The following is a 15,383-nucleotide window of genomic DNA, read 5'->3' on the forward strand; positions in this document are numbered from 1 at the left end:
CATCAACGTGCGGTTGCTGGGGGCCATGGACTGCAACCCAGGCACGTACCCTGACTGGGAATCAAACCTGCAACACTTTGGTTCGCAGCCTATGCTCAATCCACTGAGCTACGCTAGCCAGGGCTGGAAAATAGTCTTAAAGAAGTAAAGGATGCTGCTGAGGGGCAACACCAGAAGGAGGTAAAATGAATTGCCTGGGTCCCCCGCCAAGTTAGAGCCGAAGCTGGCTCTCCTTCTGGGTGACCAGGGGAAAGTGTGGTGCTTGGAGACAGTTTGTGACTAAAGCCTTCAGGGGTCGATGCCAAGCCCGGGGTGGACCAACGGAGCCTGGAACCCTCTCTCCCACCCCTGTTCCTTGTGTGGTTCGAGAACAGTGGAAAGATAGTTTATGTCAGCCTGAGAGGTCCTAGGTATACATGGGTGGGAAATTTAGTTCATAGCCAAGTGGTCTCCAGAAGTAAAGGGGCCCAAAGCCCCTCTCATTGAGAGGTTTCAGAATCAGATCCTGCACGGAGGAGACCATAGATGGGAATAGACACAGCTAAGGAAGAGAGCCCTAGGTGAGGAGGTGTCCTGTAAAGGCCCCGGTCCAACAACTCACCAACCCTGTGGGCACTGGTGAGTTCCGGAGTCAGGTCGCCTGGGCTCCAGTGCCGGCAACTTTGGGTAAGTCACTCACCCTCCTGAACTTAAGTTGCCTCATCTGTAAAGTGAAAATAAATGACTCCTCTTTCACAAGAACAAGGCAAGAGTGAGGATTACTTAATAACAGCAGTTAACACACACTGAGCACTTACATGTGCTAGGTACTGTTCCAAGTGCATATAATTAAACCCCTTAGTAAATAAGATGGTGCATTTAAAGTATTTACTATACTACTAAACCCTTATTGGGCATGCAACTCATAACGATGATGCTGATGATGCAAATACCACCAGAAATGACCAGGTCAGTGTCTCCTGAGACTCCCACTCCATTAATTGATTGATAGGATGTTTGTATGATGCTCCCCCTCGCCCATGGCGGCCCCTCAGGAAAGCCAGCCCCCAGGCACCCCCTCACTCCCACCCCCACCCAACCAAGGCTCCTCCTACTCAGGAGAAGTGTCTCCAGATTCCTCCACCCTCCCTGGCTGCCAGTTTAGAATCTGCCCGTGGTTCTCCTCAGAGGTCATACCCAGGACTGACCACACACCTTCTGCATGGGCCAAGAAGCATGTAGACTACAGCAGGGCCATCCCTCTGCACTCTGGACTGCTGTCCCTGCTGTCCCTGCTGTCCCTACTGTCCCCGCTGTCCTTGCAATCTAGAGTTACCTGCACTTTGCTAACAGCCACATCACCCTCTTTGGGTCATCGTAAGCTTATGGTTCTCCAAGAGCCCCAGGTCAGATGGTTGTGCTTTTTCAAAGGAACAGCAAGCCAGATGTCTCTGGTCCGAGTCATCAGCAGTTTAATTTGAAGCCCTAAGGACAGGGCTGGAACAATTCCACTCCAACACTGTCCCAGTGTTCCAGCCTGTTGAGGGCACCCTACGACCTGGATCTGTTCTCTCCTGTATTCAGCATCACTAGGGGCCGTTCGGACTGGACGACCTACTTTTCTTCCGTAACCTGAAGCACTGGTCAAAATGTTTGGTAGGAGAGAGCTGAGGACAGGGCTCTGTGACTGCCCACACTGGGGGTCATCTGCCCCTTATGGCCCCATGAACAAACCCACCGGAAAGTCCCCCAGCCTCCCCATCCTGCGGCCATGTTTCTCCTCCATGCGCTGCCGTATCCTGAGAGCCCTACTGAAACCCTGATGCACACCGACTCCTTAATTTCTCTGACATGCAGACCGGCAACTCCACAGACACAGGGGACGGTGGCTGAGCAGGTTCTTGGTGAACCCACACTCACTCCTAGGGGCCAGCCCTCTCTTCGATGTGTGCCCACACATCATGGGGATGAGGTTTTTCCCAAACATCGTTGAGAGTCAACACCCAAATTTCTTATTACTAAAGTCACCTTTTTAGCCTCTCAGAAGAGCAAAACTTTGCTGCCCCCACCACCACCTGGTCCTTCCTTTCACTCATCCCAGAGGTCCGCAGACACTCTCTCTGGATCACCCGCAGTCCCCACCCTGCCTGCCCTCACAGGCACGTCGTGGGCCTGGTGACATGGGCACGCTCAAAGTAGCTGGGTGCCCTCTGAGATTCTCGTCATCTGGTTTCCCTCTAATTATGCCACTCCACGATTTCTGTTTGCTGGTCATTCCCCACCTAAATGTCTAGTGTGCCCCAGTCACAAGCCTGGAGGAGAGAAAGTTCAGCATTCTCTCCATCACCCACCCGTGCCTGCCCCAGATGCATCCTGGGAAAGCCCCTTGGTTGGTCCATGACATTCTTCTGAAGCCACAGCTCATTCTGGGGTAGAGTGCCTGCATGTTCTGGCAGGTTCCCCCCTCTGGACTTCCAATTTCACTTTCTCTCCACTAATCTTGGGGGAAGAGAGGGTTAATTGTATTGAACTATAAGATACACACAAAAAACTGCACAAATCTTAAATGCAGAGCTCAGTAAATTCTCAAAGCGAAGGCACCCCATGTAAACAGCACCAAGATTAAGAACCTCACCTTCTCAACCAAGAAGCCCCTGTTGAATCCCCTGCTGGTCACTACCAGCCCAGAAGGTAATATTATAGGTTGGCTTTTGCCTCTTCTTGGTCTAAATGTAAACTGCATCACTGTCTGTTCTCTTTTGTGTCTGGCTTCTTTCATTCCGTATCATGTTCGGGAGATCCAGCCATACAGCTCTGAGAATATTCATCCGTCTTCTCAGCTGGAGGGCCCCCTGAGCCTTCTACCATCCGACTTCATCGCACGGACCCGTGTGCAGGCCCTCGGTTTTCTTTCTGGCCCCTCCCCCCAACCTGTCTGGCTGCAATAGTCTGACTTGTACCCCTGCCTCTGGTCTTCTCTTTTCCAGCCTGTGCTTCAGCTATTGTGCCAGGCTAACCTCCCCAGAGCTTAGCACTAATCAAGTGTCTACCTGCTCAAGACATTCTATGGCTCCCCGTTATCCATGGCCAACTCAAGGCTAGTTACGATCTGGCTTCAGTGTTCGCAGCATCAGCAAACAGCTCTTCTCCCTCCCCACGCCTCTTGTGTTCTAATTACTTCGGCAATGTCAGCTGGTCCATAAGCATGCCCACCCTTTTCTGCCTCCATGCCTTTGCTCATGCCATTCCCGCAACCTGGAATATTATTCCCACTCTTTCTCCCACTGGCAGAATCACCACCGGGCTTCAAGGACCGGATCAGATGTCATTTCCCCATGTGACACCTCCTCCAGTCACTCCAGAAGAAATAATTGCTATCTTCTCTCAGCTCCCATAGTGAGGCTTGGCTCATGCTGAGAGATATCACTTATGCCTTCCTTAGAAGTTAATTGTCACCCATTCTAGGACACACCGTAATTCTTCTCTGAAATCTGAATGCACCTTGCCATTGGTGACATCTTATAATTTGGCAGTATTTTTTTTTGGTAATACACACACAAAAATAATGGTCTCTTAGATTTGATGAAATGCAATATTTCATTATTTTTTTATCTCAGCACATTGTAGAGCAACTCTCTGGCACCCTACTGCATCGTAGAGTCAGTTCCTATCTCTGGGTCCCTTTCCAAGTGTGCGGCCACAAGCACACACAAAGCTCGCAATAAGTGTTTGTCGAATAAACAGGTACGTATCATTCATTATAACCTGGACCCCTTCTGCCCATATTTCTCCTGTGGCAGGAGGAAGGCCACCCAGTGTGGCTCTTCATGAGGTTGCTCTCGAGGGGAAAAGGGCCACCCTTTCCTCCAGGGGCGCTGAGGGCCAGATGACAGTGCGGGGAGGTGAGGAATCAGCCACAGAGGTCTCCGTCCCCTGCGGCCGGCCCAGCTTGTGAGGGGAGGGAGGAACATTACGGATGAGTAACTGATGCTGAATCCATGATCGGCAGAGCAGCTTTGATGATAACATCCTTCCCATTCCGTAAATATGACCTGCTTTGCAAGGACCTGACATAGGACCTGGTTTCCAGGAGCACACGGTGACCTGACGGGAAAGAGCACACCCCAGCCAGCCAGGTGTGCTCCGAGCCTCCCTCTTGGAGTAACAACAGTGCCTTTTCATTTGCTTTTTTCTAATGAAATCAGCTAGTTCCTTTGCCACCTCGATCTAGGTCTTTATTATATGACACAACAGAAGACACAGAGAGGTTGGCAGCTGACTTTAGTGAAATTTTAGTTACTTTTTGCTAATTTCTTTTTTTTTTAATATTTTATTTATTTATTTTTAGAGAGGGAAGGGGGAGAGAGAGAGAGAGAGAGAGAGAGAGACATCAATGTGCGGTTGCTGGGGGTTCTGGCCTGCAACCCAGGAATGTACCCTGGCTGGGAATCAAACCTGGGACACGTTGGTTCCCAGCCCGCGCTCAATCCACTGAGCTACACCAGCCAGGGCTACTTTTTGCTAATTTCTTAATATTGCAGCCATTCAAATTTCATAGGTGATTTTTAGTAAAATCCAACATGTACCATTGTTTTCCACATGCTTCTAAAATTGGGAAATACAACACATATTGTCGATGCTTCGGGACCATCCACTGTACAGGATCAATGGCACCGTCTCTCCCTGGTACCACGCCAGCCTGCATGAGTGAGCTCAGAACCCCATAACTTTGGTGGGCAGGTCTTTGTTTATGTTTAAAGGATTAGCTTGGGCAGAAGTTTGCTCCTGTGGTCAATAGGTATCCTGAACAAAGTAACAACTTTCCAGGATTTTCTCCAGTTTTAGGTCAGTTTGATAAAGAATCAACAATAAGTATCAGGTGTTGCTTTCCATCAGATGGTTTTCCTGGATGTATCAAGGGCGTGGAGGCTGCAAGGCATGACGAAGTTCAAATGCACGGCCATCTGGACTTCCTTGGGGGAGTTTCTTTGATGGATATATTTATTTTGTCAGATCTAGGAAAGCACTTACTTCTTTTTACAATGTTCATTATCTTTTAGCAAATTAGATACCGCTGGGAATTTTCTAAATTCCATTGTGTTCTTTAGAAGACGGCAGATGCAATCACTCACAATGTGAAAAAAAAACAAATAAAAACCTTCTTGCTGTCAAGAGCAGTGACCTCTGGCTAATAGGATCAGGGATGAGAGGAAATAGAGGGGTGAAAACAGATTTATTTTTTTACCTTATACCCTGCTATAATTTTGAATTTTTTTCCATTAGCATGTACTCCTTTTATTATTTTTTTTTTCCTTTTATCACTTTGCTCTCTGTTTTCTTGTTAGCTTTGGTTCTATTTTTCTCTCTTTCATTTGGAGAAATTTAGCCAGGAGATGACTCAGTTCATTCAGAAAGTCCAACAACAAAACAATAAAAAGATTTTTTTTTAACCTACATTTTCATTTCTATTGTTTATTATTGCTTTTCCTTTTCAATTTTCTTTTTATCTATGCTCTGATTTTTTTCCCACAACATTAGATGTAATCTTATAATAGAAACCAAATAAAACTCCTTTGTCTACAAAATAAACGTATTTGGGGCAAGTTAGGGGCCCTTTAGAATATCCGCGGGAGCCACGGACCGCTCTGCAGAGGCAGGCAGAGACGCTGAGCCATACCCCCGAATACCTACCTGTTCGATACAGTTCAGTGTGGACATGCCCTCTGCATGTATTTCCTCATTCATTATTCTGTGAGTTGTCCTTATGCCCATCCCATAGAAGAGAAAATCTGTTCTTGGAGAGGCTGAATGATTTGCCCAAGACCATGACGAACTGGGGGCTATCCCTCTGGACCTCAGGGACCAACCTGGTCTTCCCACCACAGCACTGCATTGAGTGCATTGCTGATTTTGGGGCTTCTCATATTGTCGTTGTTCCCTTTGTTAAAAGTGGGTACCAGATGCCTCGTGGGGTTTCTTCGCTGTTTATCTTAGCGAGGTCCCCTGTGTCTTGCATGTTCTCTGGGCATCATCTTAGGCTGAGTTTGAGTGTCTAAAAGGGGTCACTTGACTTGTTGTCTGTCGCTTTGAAGGTCCCCAAGGAACAACCCAGGAGTCATAGGGCCTTCAGTTCAACCCCCCTCACTTCAGCACCCTGGGGACCCGAAAGCAGCACCTCTAGGGGCAGGGGAGGGGGTGGGGTATGCTCGGGAAGCCCTTTGGCCTCAGTTTCCCCTTTTTAAAATGGAGTGAATGTTGATTGTGAGCAATTTGAATTTGTTTGAAGAATATTGAGCATTTACCATGTGCCTGACCCTGTGCTTAGCACTTTATAACCAGAAAGGGGCAAAGCTAGAATTCTACCCTGCATCTGAAAGCCTCCAGAGCCTTCTACCTATTACCCTAGACCCTGCTACCCCCTATGGTACCCCAACCGGCCCACTCCCCTAAATGACTGGCAGAATATCCAAGAGACATGAAAAGAGATGCCAGACCCCTCCAAATATCTCTTTTCTGTATTTTTATGAAAAGTATTTCTTGCCAAAAGTCTACTTTTTTAATGTTTGTGAAAATGATATTATCATCAATGACAAATTCATGGTCTTAGGCATTTATTTGTCTCCCAATCCATAATGATAACGTGAATTACTTTGGAAGAAATCTCACTCACTTTGGGTTTATTTTCTTTCTTAGTTCACATAGCCAGAGTGTTCCTGTGGCTTGCTTTAATTTTCTGTGCATGTGTGTTTGGGGATTTACTAAGACAGGCAGCAGGACTACCATCTCTCATGGGGATGGCATGATCTGCTTTTCTACTGGCCTCTCTGGGTTCCCTAATAGCCCAGACATTCCAACTTCGTGCCTCCGTGTACAGGAAACCCTCTGCCTGGAAAGCTCTTCCCTCCAACTCTGAACTGCACACGGGCTTCAGGGCCCACATTAAATTCCCCCTTCCCTGTGAAGGCTTCCATGGCGGGCCCTCCAAGGAGACGACCCCTCTGTCTTCTGAATGCTCCGCCCACGGAGCACACCCAACCTCCCGCTATCACTGTGAGGCTCAGGGCTGCCTCTCCACCAGACCCTGACTATCCTTCTCTGTCTCCTCTTCAGCCTCCGCCCAGGGCCTGGCACATAGTAGGCCCCCAGAGAGACATCTGTTGACACACACGGGTGATGCCCGAGACTCATCTTCTTCACCATCAAGCATGTCTCCTATTCCCTGCTCGGCTCCTTGCTCCTTCTCAATTTTAGTTCACTCTTCACTTGATATCACATATTTTGGTAATCTATTTAGCTGACATAACAAAGCACTCTAAGATTCTGTGGCTCAAAATAGCAGCCTCTGTGTTTGCCTGTGACTGGCATCTGGGCCGGGCTCAGCTGGGCAGGTCTGCTGGTCTTGCCAGTGATTGCTCATGAGGCTGCATTCAGTTGGCGAATTGGCTGGGACACCTGGGATTCTCTGTGTCTCCAGTTAGTCATGGAGCCACGGCCTTTGCACGCGGCCCCTCTGTGTGTTCTCTGCAGCAGGGTAGCCAGAGTTTTTATGTGGCACCACGGGTCTCCAGGAGGCAAAAGCAAAAACCCCAGTCCTTAAGATTTAGGTCCCAACTGGCACAGTGTCATCTCCCCCATGTTATGTTGGCAAGAAAGTCACGGACGCAGCCCAAATTCAAGGGCAGAGGATATCAAAACATCATGAATACCAGGAGACATGGTTCATTGGGGCCACCAGTGTCACAGACCACCATGCCACACAGCAGGGCTATCTGACTCTGTGTCAGTGCCCCTCCCATGAGCGGAGCTCCTTGAGGACAGGGCTGTGTCCCCAGAGCCAGCACCGTGTCCAACACAGAGTGAGGACTTAGAGGAGAAGAAAGACACAAAAGTTCCCAAATAGAGGCCTGGCGATCTCGGCTCTGGACCAATTTTACCATGGCATGACCTTGGGCTAGTCCCTGCTCCTCTCTGGACCTCATCTCCCCCTCTATACCACGAGAGGCTAAATAGACCTTCCAGATCTTTCAGAAGCAACTGGCACTGTGTTCCACCAGATCCAGTGCTGACCACAGAGCCACGCCCCAGTCAGGCTCCACCCCTCGCTGTTCCCTGAATAGACCACTCACAGGCATCTTCTCCTTCTCACATGCTACTCTCTCTGCTGGGACTGCCACATTCTTTTCCCACTCGTCCTTTTAGGACATGAGGTATACTTTTTTTAACCTTGTTTGCGGAGGTTGAGTTTTAACCACCTCCTCAGCTTGATACACATTCATCATCCATCATTCCATGCATTGCCCTTCTCTTGTTTTCGTTTCCCCCTCATCCCTAACCCCCAGTCCTCCCCAATCTCCAACACGGTCACTCCTCCAATGTACCTGAAGCACGTCATATGTTATCTATTCTTGTAAAACATCCATCCGTTCCTCTGGCATCTTGGGCCCATGCTCCGTCCCCTTCGTTTTCACCAACACCACTCAGCAGATGTCCTTGTACCGCCCTCTTGAGACACCTGCCAGCGAGTCCCTCTGAGGTATTGGCACTAAGGTACATACCTAGGATTGGGGCTGATGGATCACTGTGGCCAAGAAACAGGAACTGCTTGAGTATTTAAAACAGAGGGCCTTGAATGCAGGGAAACGTTACTTAGAGAATGAAAGGGCTGAGAAGCTACTTGGTGATGTGGAGGTGGTCAGAAACTAGCAGCAGTGGTCAACTGCTACCCTTGCTGGCAGGGCGTAGCGGGGAGGTGGGCAGAGAGAGGAAGGGTTACCTGTAAGGCTGAAATCATAATTGACCTGTCCCGCCAGAACTGAGCCCCTGGGGTGGGGCAGCTGCCCCTTGGAGATGCCTCCTGAGGCTGAGAGGGAGGAAAAGAAATGCGCCGGCTCCCCACTTCCTCTCACCCTCCAACTTCCTGCTAGTGCCTCTCAGCGGAGATCAGCTGACCAGAGGCTTGGGGAACACACCCTGCTGGTCCCAGGCCCCCGTGACACAGGGCGGGTCTCAGGACCCGCCGTCCTGCAGCTGGCCCCGCAGCTGGCACACACCAACTCACCCAATCTGCCAGGCCACCCTCCAGAGGGCTGTGCCAGTTTAACGTGGCTAACATGTTGCCAACACTTGGCATAATCCAACTTTCTAAATTTTTTGACTGATAGGTATAAAATTGACTTGTGTTTTTCTCAGTTACTGGTGATGCTGAGCGTTTCTTCGTAGATTGGTCACCATTCAAGTTTCTGGGAAGACAGAGAGATTCCACGGTGCAGAGAGATGAAGCCAGTTCCCAGATTTAAACAGCTAGGATTTCTACACTCCTGCCTTTAGCTGGACCGGAAACACGGAGCTATTTGGCGTGGGCACCTGGGCTCTTTCCATCTGGTGATACTCAAGTTCTTTCAGACTGAAACACTAACTCCCGAGACGTGCGAAAGACCCCATTTTCCTGTCCTGGAAACGAGGTTGGAAAGAAAACGCCGACGGTTCTGTCCAGGTCTTCCCACAGCTCAAGCGCTCTCACAGCCCCGGCAGGCCCAGGGCTCCCCGGACCTGCTGCCAAGGCTTGAGGGCTCCCTTGAGATAGCAACAAAGTGGTTTCTACAGCTCTGAGCACATGGAAAAGGGATGGGAGGACCCTGCCTACCCGGGGGGACCGAAGGTGAATGACAGCCCCTAGGAGACGCAGCGTCCCATCAACACAACGGGGCCCAGAGACAGCCTGGGTCTTCCCCCCAGAGCAGGGCTTCCCCTTAGCCCTGTGGGGCCAGGAGAGTTCTCCAGGTCTCCACCGCCCCACCGCACTCCCAGAAGGCGAACCTGCCTGCAACCCAGCGGGTAGAAACAGGACCCGGGAGCCTGAGGGCAGAGTCTGGTGTCCAAGGGTGTGGTGGGCCAGCTGAGGTAAACTCCCCATGGGTGGGTGCTGTCATTGCTACCCTTGGGTGCCACCTGACAGCTTAGGCTAAGGGTTCTGGAGCTGTGACTGGAAACAGTGGTCTCAAATCCCCCCTTCACTTGACACTGAATAGAGACTTTTCCTCTAAGCGGCATTCACAGGAAACTCCCGGGACCCACCCGCACGAAGCTGAAGAGCCAGTGCTGATGCTTCTCTACTCGGGTGTGTGTCGGCTGTCACATAGGCATGTGTCAACAAGGCATCAGGGTGACTCTAGGAGCAATGGGTGTCCTTTTCTGTCTTAGAAAATGGCTATCAAGTTGCAAACTGTCAGAGCTAGGTCACATCAAACCTGCCTTATGGTGCACATGAGGAAAAGCGCTCAGAGAGGGCAAGCCAAGCTGCACAGCCCCGGGCAGCCACTCTGGGCCTGCAAGCCCAGCGGTGCTCCCTGCTCAGATGATTTCTGGCAGCCCTCGAGATGCAAGTCCCCATCCCCAGGAGACCACTGCTGGATCTGAGGGCCGCAGTGAGGCCGGGATATTCCTCCTGATTTTGAAAACTCAAAGGCATAGCCTTTGTTTTTACAATGTCACCTTGCTTCGTTTGGGCTCATGGAGTTTACAGAAATCTTGTTTCTCGCACGGAAACAACAAAGAAATGATGGCTTTCTGTGTCAAATCCCTGGGAGCTGCAGGACTTGAGAAAGATTCTGCTTCTCTACTCGCAGAGCCCAGAGGGAACCAAAGGAGTCCCAAGCCTGATGTTTCCTGGGGAGCAACACTACGATGCCGGAACAAATATCAAAGGAAGACATGACTGGTGAAGAGGTGACACAGTGACTTCAGAGTTGGGAGATTTAGGTGCAAGTTTCAGTTTTTTCACTGATCTGCTGTGTGACCTTGAGCAGGCACTGTCCCATTCTGGGTCCATTTTATCACCCATAATTAGGACGAAAGATGGTGAGGCACTCTCTAAATGCCCTTCCCATGTCAACTCTGACCGAGGTCCCAGGCCTCCCTCGTACTGTGCCTAGACGCCACCTCCAGCCATCCCTCTCTGCCTGAGGGGGGTCTCTCCGCCATGGTTTTCCTTCCATTTAAACTCAGACCATTTACTAAGTGACTTGTCCACATTTCTCTGGAAGCGGCAGCTGGTGGATATGGAGTACGTGAGGTGCTTTGTCCAGGTTAGACCAGAGAAATCAAGGGAAAGACAATCCCCAGATTGCTCAGGGCTGACATTGCTGCTACAAGATGATGTGAATTCTGCTGTTTACAGAAATAAGTCCAGTGTGAGTCGAGGCTTTTTGATGTTTAAAACCAGATGGTATTTCCTGCCTTGATTAGCCTCAGAGCTTTGGTTCCCATGACAACCCCGAAGTTCCACCTACTGCAACTTCCCTGTTCTCTGAGCTCCTTCCTCTTCCATCATTTTGCCAAGGCCCCCGGAGAATAAACGCACTAACCAGCATGTGCACAGCACTTTACAGTTTACAACACGCTCCAGCATTGATTACCTCCCTTACTCCTCACCACGGCCTTGCCAAACAGCACTTGCTATTCCCTCCATTTTTCAGATGGGAAAACCAAAGCCTCGGAGGTGAGGCGATCTCCCCTCTCGGCCTTCAGTGCTGTCGGCAGGACGCAAACCCAGGTTTTGTGATGCTGGACCTCACGAGGGGCCCACTGCTCCGGGATGGTTACGGATGCCCTGCTCTGCAGGCCGTCTACTTGCTTACGATTCCCAAGTGGTCAATTCTATACCTGTACTGGGTCTGGACCACGGTGTGGCATCTTAAGGTGAGTTGCCTCTGTGTGCCTTACTTTCATCATCCGTGTCATGGGTAGTGACGATGGTGCCTCCAGACGGGCGACACAACTAAATGAGTACATGTGTAAAACCACAGCGAGTGCTCACTGCATTGCAAGGGAGAAGTCAGAAGCCTGGGTGGGCCATATTGTCTGTCTCGGTCTGTTCCTCCCTCTGTGTGAGAGCGTCACGGGACTCAGGTGCATGTTGTGAGTGATGAGATGAATGCTGGGAATGTCCCAGGAGAGCTCCCTCGCTCACAATGCAGCATGCACACACGTCCCCTGGCGACATCGGAAAGACGCAGATTCTGGCTCAGTAAGGTGGGCATGTTGGCACTTCTTACAGGCATCCAGGGAACGCCACGCTGCTGGTCCATGGACGACGCTCTGAGTACCCAGACTGTGGATGGGAAAGCATCACTCGAGTGTTATCAACCATCAGTCTTGACGAGTGCCATGCCCACAGGCGTCCAGGTCCAAGCTCAGTCAAAAGCTGAAGAAACTCGGAAGGCTCACTGGCGATGTCAACAGGAGCCTATTTGAAGGGTTTTTCCAGGTGGTAGATTTCTGTCAGGAGACGGAATCCTTAGGCACCCTGTTCTGGGCTCTGGGCATCCGGGACCCCGAGCCCTGGTGAAAGTAAACCTGGTGTCGGGGCTCTCAACACAGGATGTAAAAACAGCAATGTGTAACATCAGAGTGCACTCACTGATAGTGACTTCTGCAATTCTTTAAAAATAAAAATAAACGTTTTAGGTTGAAAACTGTGGCTGTGACCCAGGAATGCTAAGTGGTCTATCATATGTCCAAGTGCGTGATAGGAAGTGGATCAAAGCAGAGCTACTACACGGTCTGAAGAGCACAGCCTGCACCTTGTGCTTCTTCCCTTGCTCTCCGTCCTTCCTTTGTATGGTGTGGGCTGTAAACTGACTTGTGTGTGTTAAGTTCATGGCTACGCCATAAGCAGATATTTCCCACTCACTCTTGCAATTCATTTGGCTGGGTCATCCCTGCCCTGGTCTCAGGTCCGCAACCCAGCTCCTCGGACTGCTACCAGCTCAGGTTCGTTAATGAAGCTGTGCACCTGGCAGAGCACAAGGTTCCCTCCAGGGAGGCAGGTGACAGAGAGCTCATGTGGCTCTGACCCCCAAGGAATAGGGAGAGCAAATGAGCTATTAAAAGCAGCTATGCCCTGTGCGTACCTACTCTGGTCAAGCAGTGTGCTGAGCACTTGACTTGCTCTCTTAGCAAACGCTCAGACTACCGTGTGTGTGGGAGGGGGACCGTCATCTCCCCAGCAGGGTCAGAGCTCCTGGAAGGCAGGGGCTCCACTTTACTCCCTGGTGCATCCCTAGTGCCTACCACGGCGCCCCACCAGCACCTACTGCATGAGTGCATGGGCTCCTCTGACGAGGAGGAAACTGAGGTGTGTTTACCTGAGGAAGAATCACCACCACTCCCGAGAGCCTGTGGCTCCAGGTGGCCCAATCGACATTCCCCCAGAGGATTCCATGTGACTCAGACTCTTGACCACTGCTGACTGTGAGGAGTTAGTAAAAGCGGCTTGCCATGAGGCCACCTCGCTGACGAGGCCAAACTACAGAAGCTGCAGCCACGCTGATGTGCAGCCTCCAGTTCTAGATCCTTCTTTATGGGCAGAATCCCCCTTCACACACTCGAAGGCCCTGCTCACAGCCGGGGCTCCCAGGGAACATGCTGAATGGAGATCAGCCTGCAGCCTGCAGTGTAGTCATGGAGCCGGGACCAGGTGGCCTGCCTCACCCACGAAGTGCTTTCTGGGAGGAGATCTGAAGACACACAGGCCTGAAACCCTCCTGAGATGCAGGGGACAGAAAGGTGTGTGTACCACCTGAGTGTGCAAGAGTGCAAGGAAGACGGTGGGGGGGGGTAGGTTTCATCCTTCCCACTGGAGGACAGGGAACAGGCTGACACAGGGGTGGAAGACTAGCCAGGTCGGGAGCTCCCCTTTTCTTTCTTCTTCTTGTAAAGCTCTGATAGAATATGTGTTATATATATTCTATACATAATGTATGTTATACTAAACGTGCTGTTTGAACTATTTTAAAGTGTGCAATTCAGTGGCATTAAGTATATCCACAATGTTGTACAACCATCACCATTAACTAGTTCTAGAACTTTCCTTCGCCCAAAAAAGAAATGTACCCATTAAGCAATGGCTCCCCACTTCCCCACCACTGGGCTTTCTGTCTTCGTATTTGCCTATTCTGTACATTTCAGATCAATGGAGTCATGTAATGTGTGGGCCTTTGTGTCTGGCTTCTTTCCTTTACCATGATGTTCTCAAAGTTCATCCATGTGATAGCATGGATCAGAACTTCATTCCTTTTTGTGTCTGAATAACATTGTGGGTACATACCACATCCTTTTTATCCATTCATCTGTTAATGGTCATCTAAACTGTTTCTACCTTTTTTTAAAAGATTTATTTATTTCTTTTAGAGAGATGGGGAAGGGAGGGAGAAAGAGAGGGAGCAAAACATCAATGTGTGGTTGTCTCTAGCACACCCCATACTGGGGACTTGGCCTGCCACCCAGGCATGTGCCCTGACTGGGAATCAAACCAGCGATGGTTTGGTTTGCAGGTCTGCACTCAGTCCACTGAGCTACACCAGCCAGGGCTTCTACGTTTTGTTTTTTTTTTTTAAATAGTTGTAGGATTTCCATTCAGCTCAAAGTTTCTGCCTTTTCACTACTGTCAATAGTGCTGCTATGAATATTTGAATACAAATTTTCATTTGACTACCCATTTTTAATTCTTTTGGGCACATATCTAGGAGCAGAATTGCTGGGCTAGATGGTGATTCCATTTAACTTATTGAGGAACCACACCCCCTTCCTTTTATAGATGTTCACAGACTCTCAGGACTCGAAGGGACTTCGAGAGTGACTTTGAACAGTGTTTCTCAGACTTTTGGATTTCACACACCAGTAAACTAACACTGCCTTCATCACCACCACCCCCCCCCCCCCCACAAAAGTAGTAGTAGCGACTTCTGTCAAGATCAAGGTCAACCCTGTAAAATGAGTATGTTTAGTGTCAGGTAAATGCATTGCCTTATACTTGTTTTTTCGTATCACCTCCACCTTTGGGTCATTTGGGAAGCACTTACCTGGTCCAGTCCTTACCCGAAGTCTGACTTCCCCTTCTCCAGCTGCCCCGGGCTTGACCAGCCTCTGGGTTGCTCCCCTTTCCAGGTAACCCTGGTTCCCAGGGTCTCCCCAGTATTCCTGCTGCACCCTCTGGGGCTCCACAGGCCTCAGCCTCATTTCCCCTTCTTCAGAACTATGACCCACCCACCCTTGTTCCCCAAATGTTCTACAAGGATGAGCGCACCAAAGTGAAATCCTGATGCCAGGGGAGGTAGACGTGAGGCATTCCTCCAATTTGTAAAGATTCTCAGAAGAAATCTCCCAGCTATTTATAGTATGAGTGCCTCTCCCCATCGAAAACAAAAAACTGTGAACAAGCTATACAGACTAACAAGGCATTGTTTTTTTGTTGTTGTTATTGGCTGAGCTTACACCCGTTCAACATTTCTCTGCGTGCCGGGTAGGAGCAAGACAGCATGGAGATGTGGACTCTTCAACGAGACCTGCATTCAAACTGACTGTCCCTTGTTAATAAGGTGACCTTGGTGAGGTTCACTGATATC

The sequence above is a fragment of the Phyllostomus discolor genome, chromosome 3, assembly GCF_004126475.2.
Source record: "Phyllostomus discolor isolate MPI-MPIP mPhyDis1 chromosome 3, mPhyDis1.pri.v3, whole genome shotgun sequence".
Lineage (NCBI taxonomy): Eukaryota > Metazoa > Chordata > Mammalia > Chiroptera > Phyllostomidae > Phyllostomus > Phyllostomus discolor.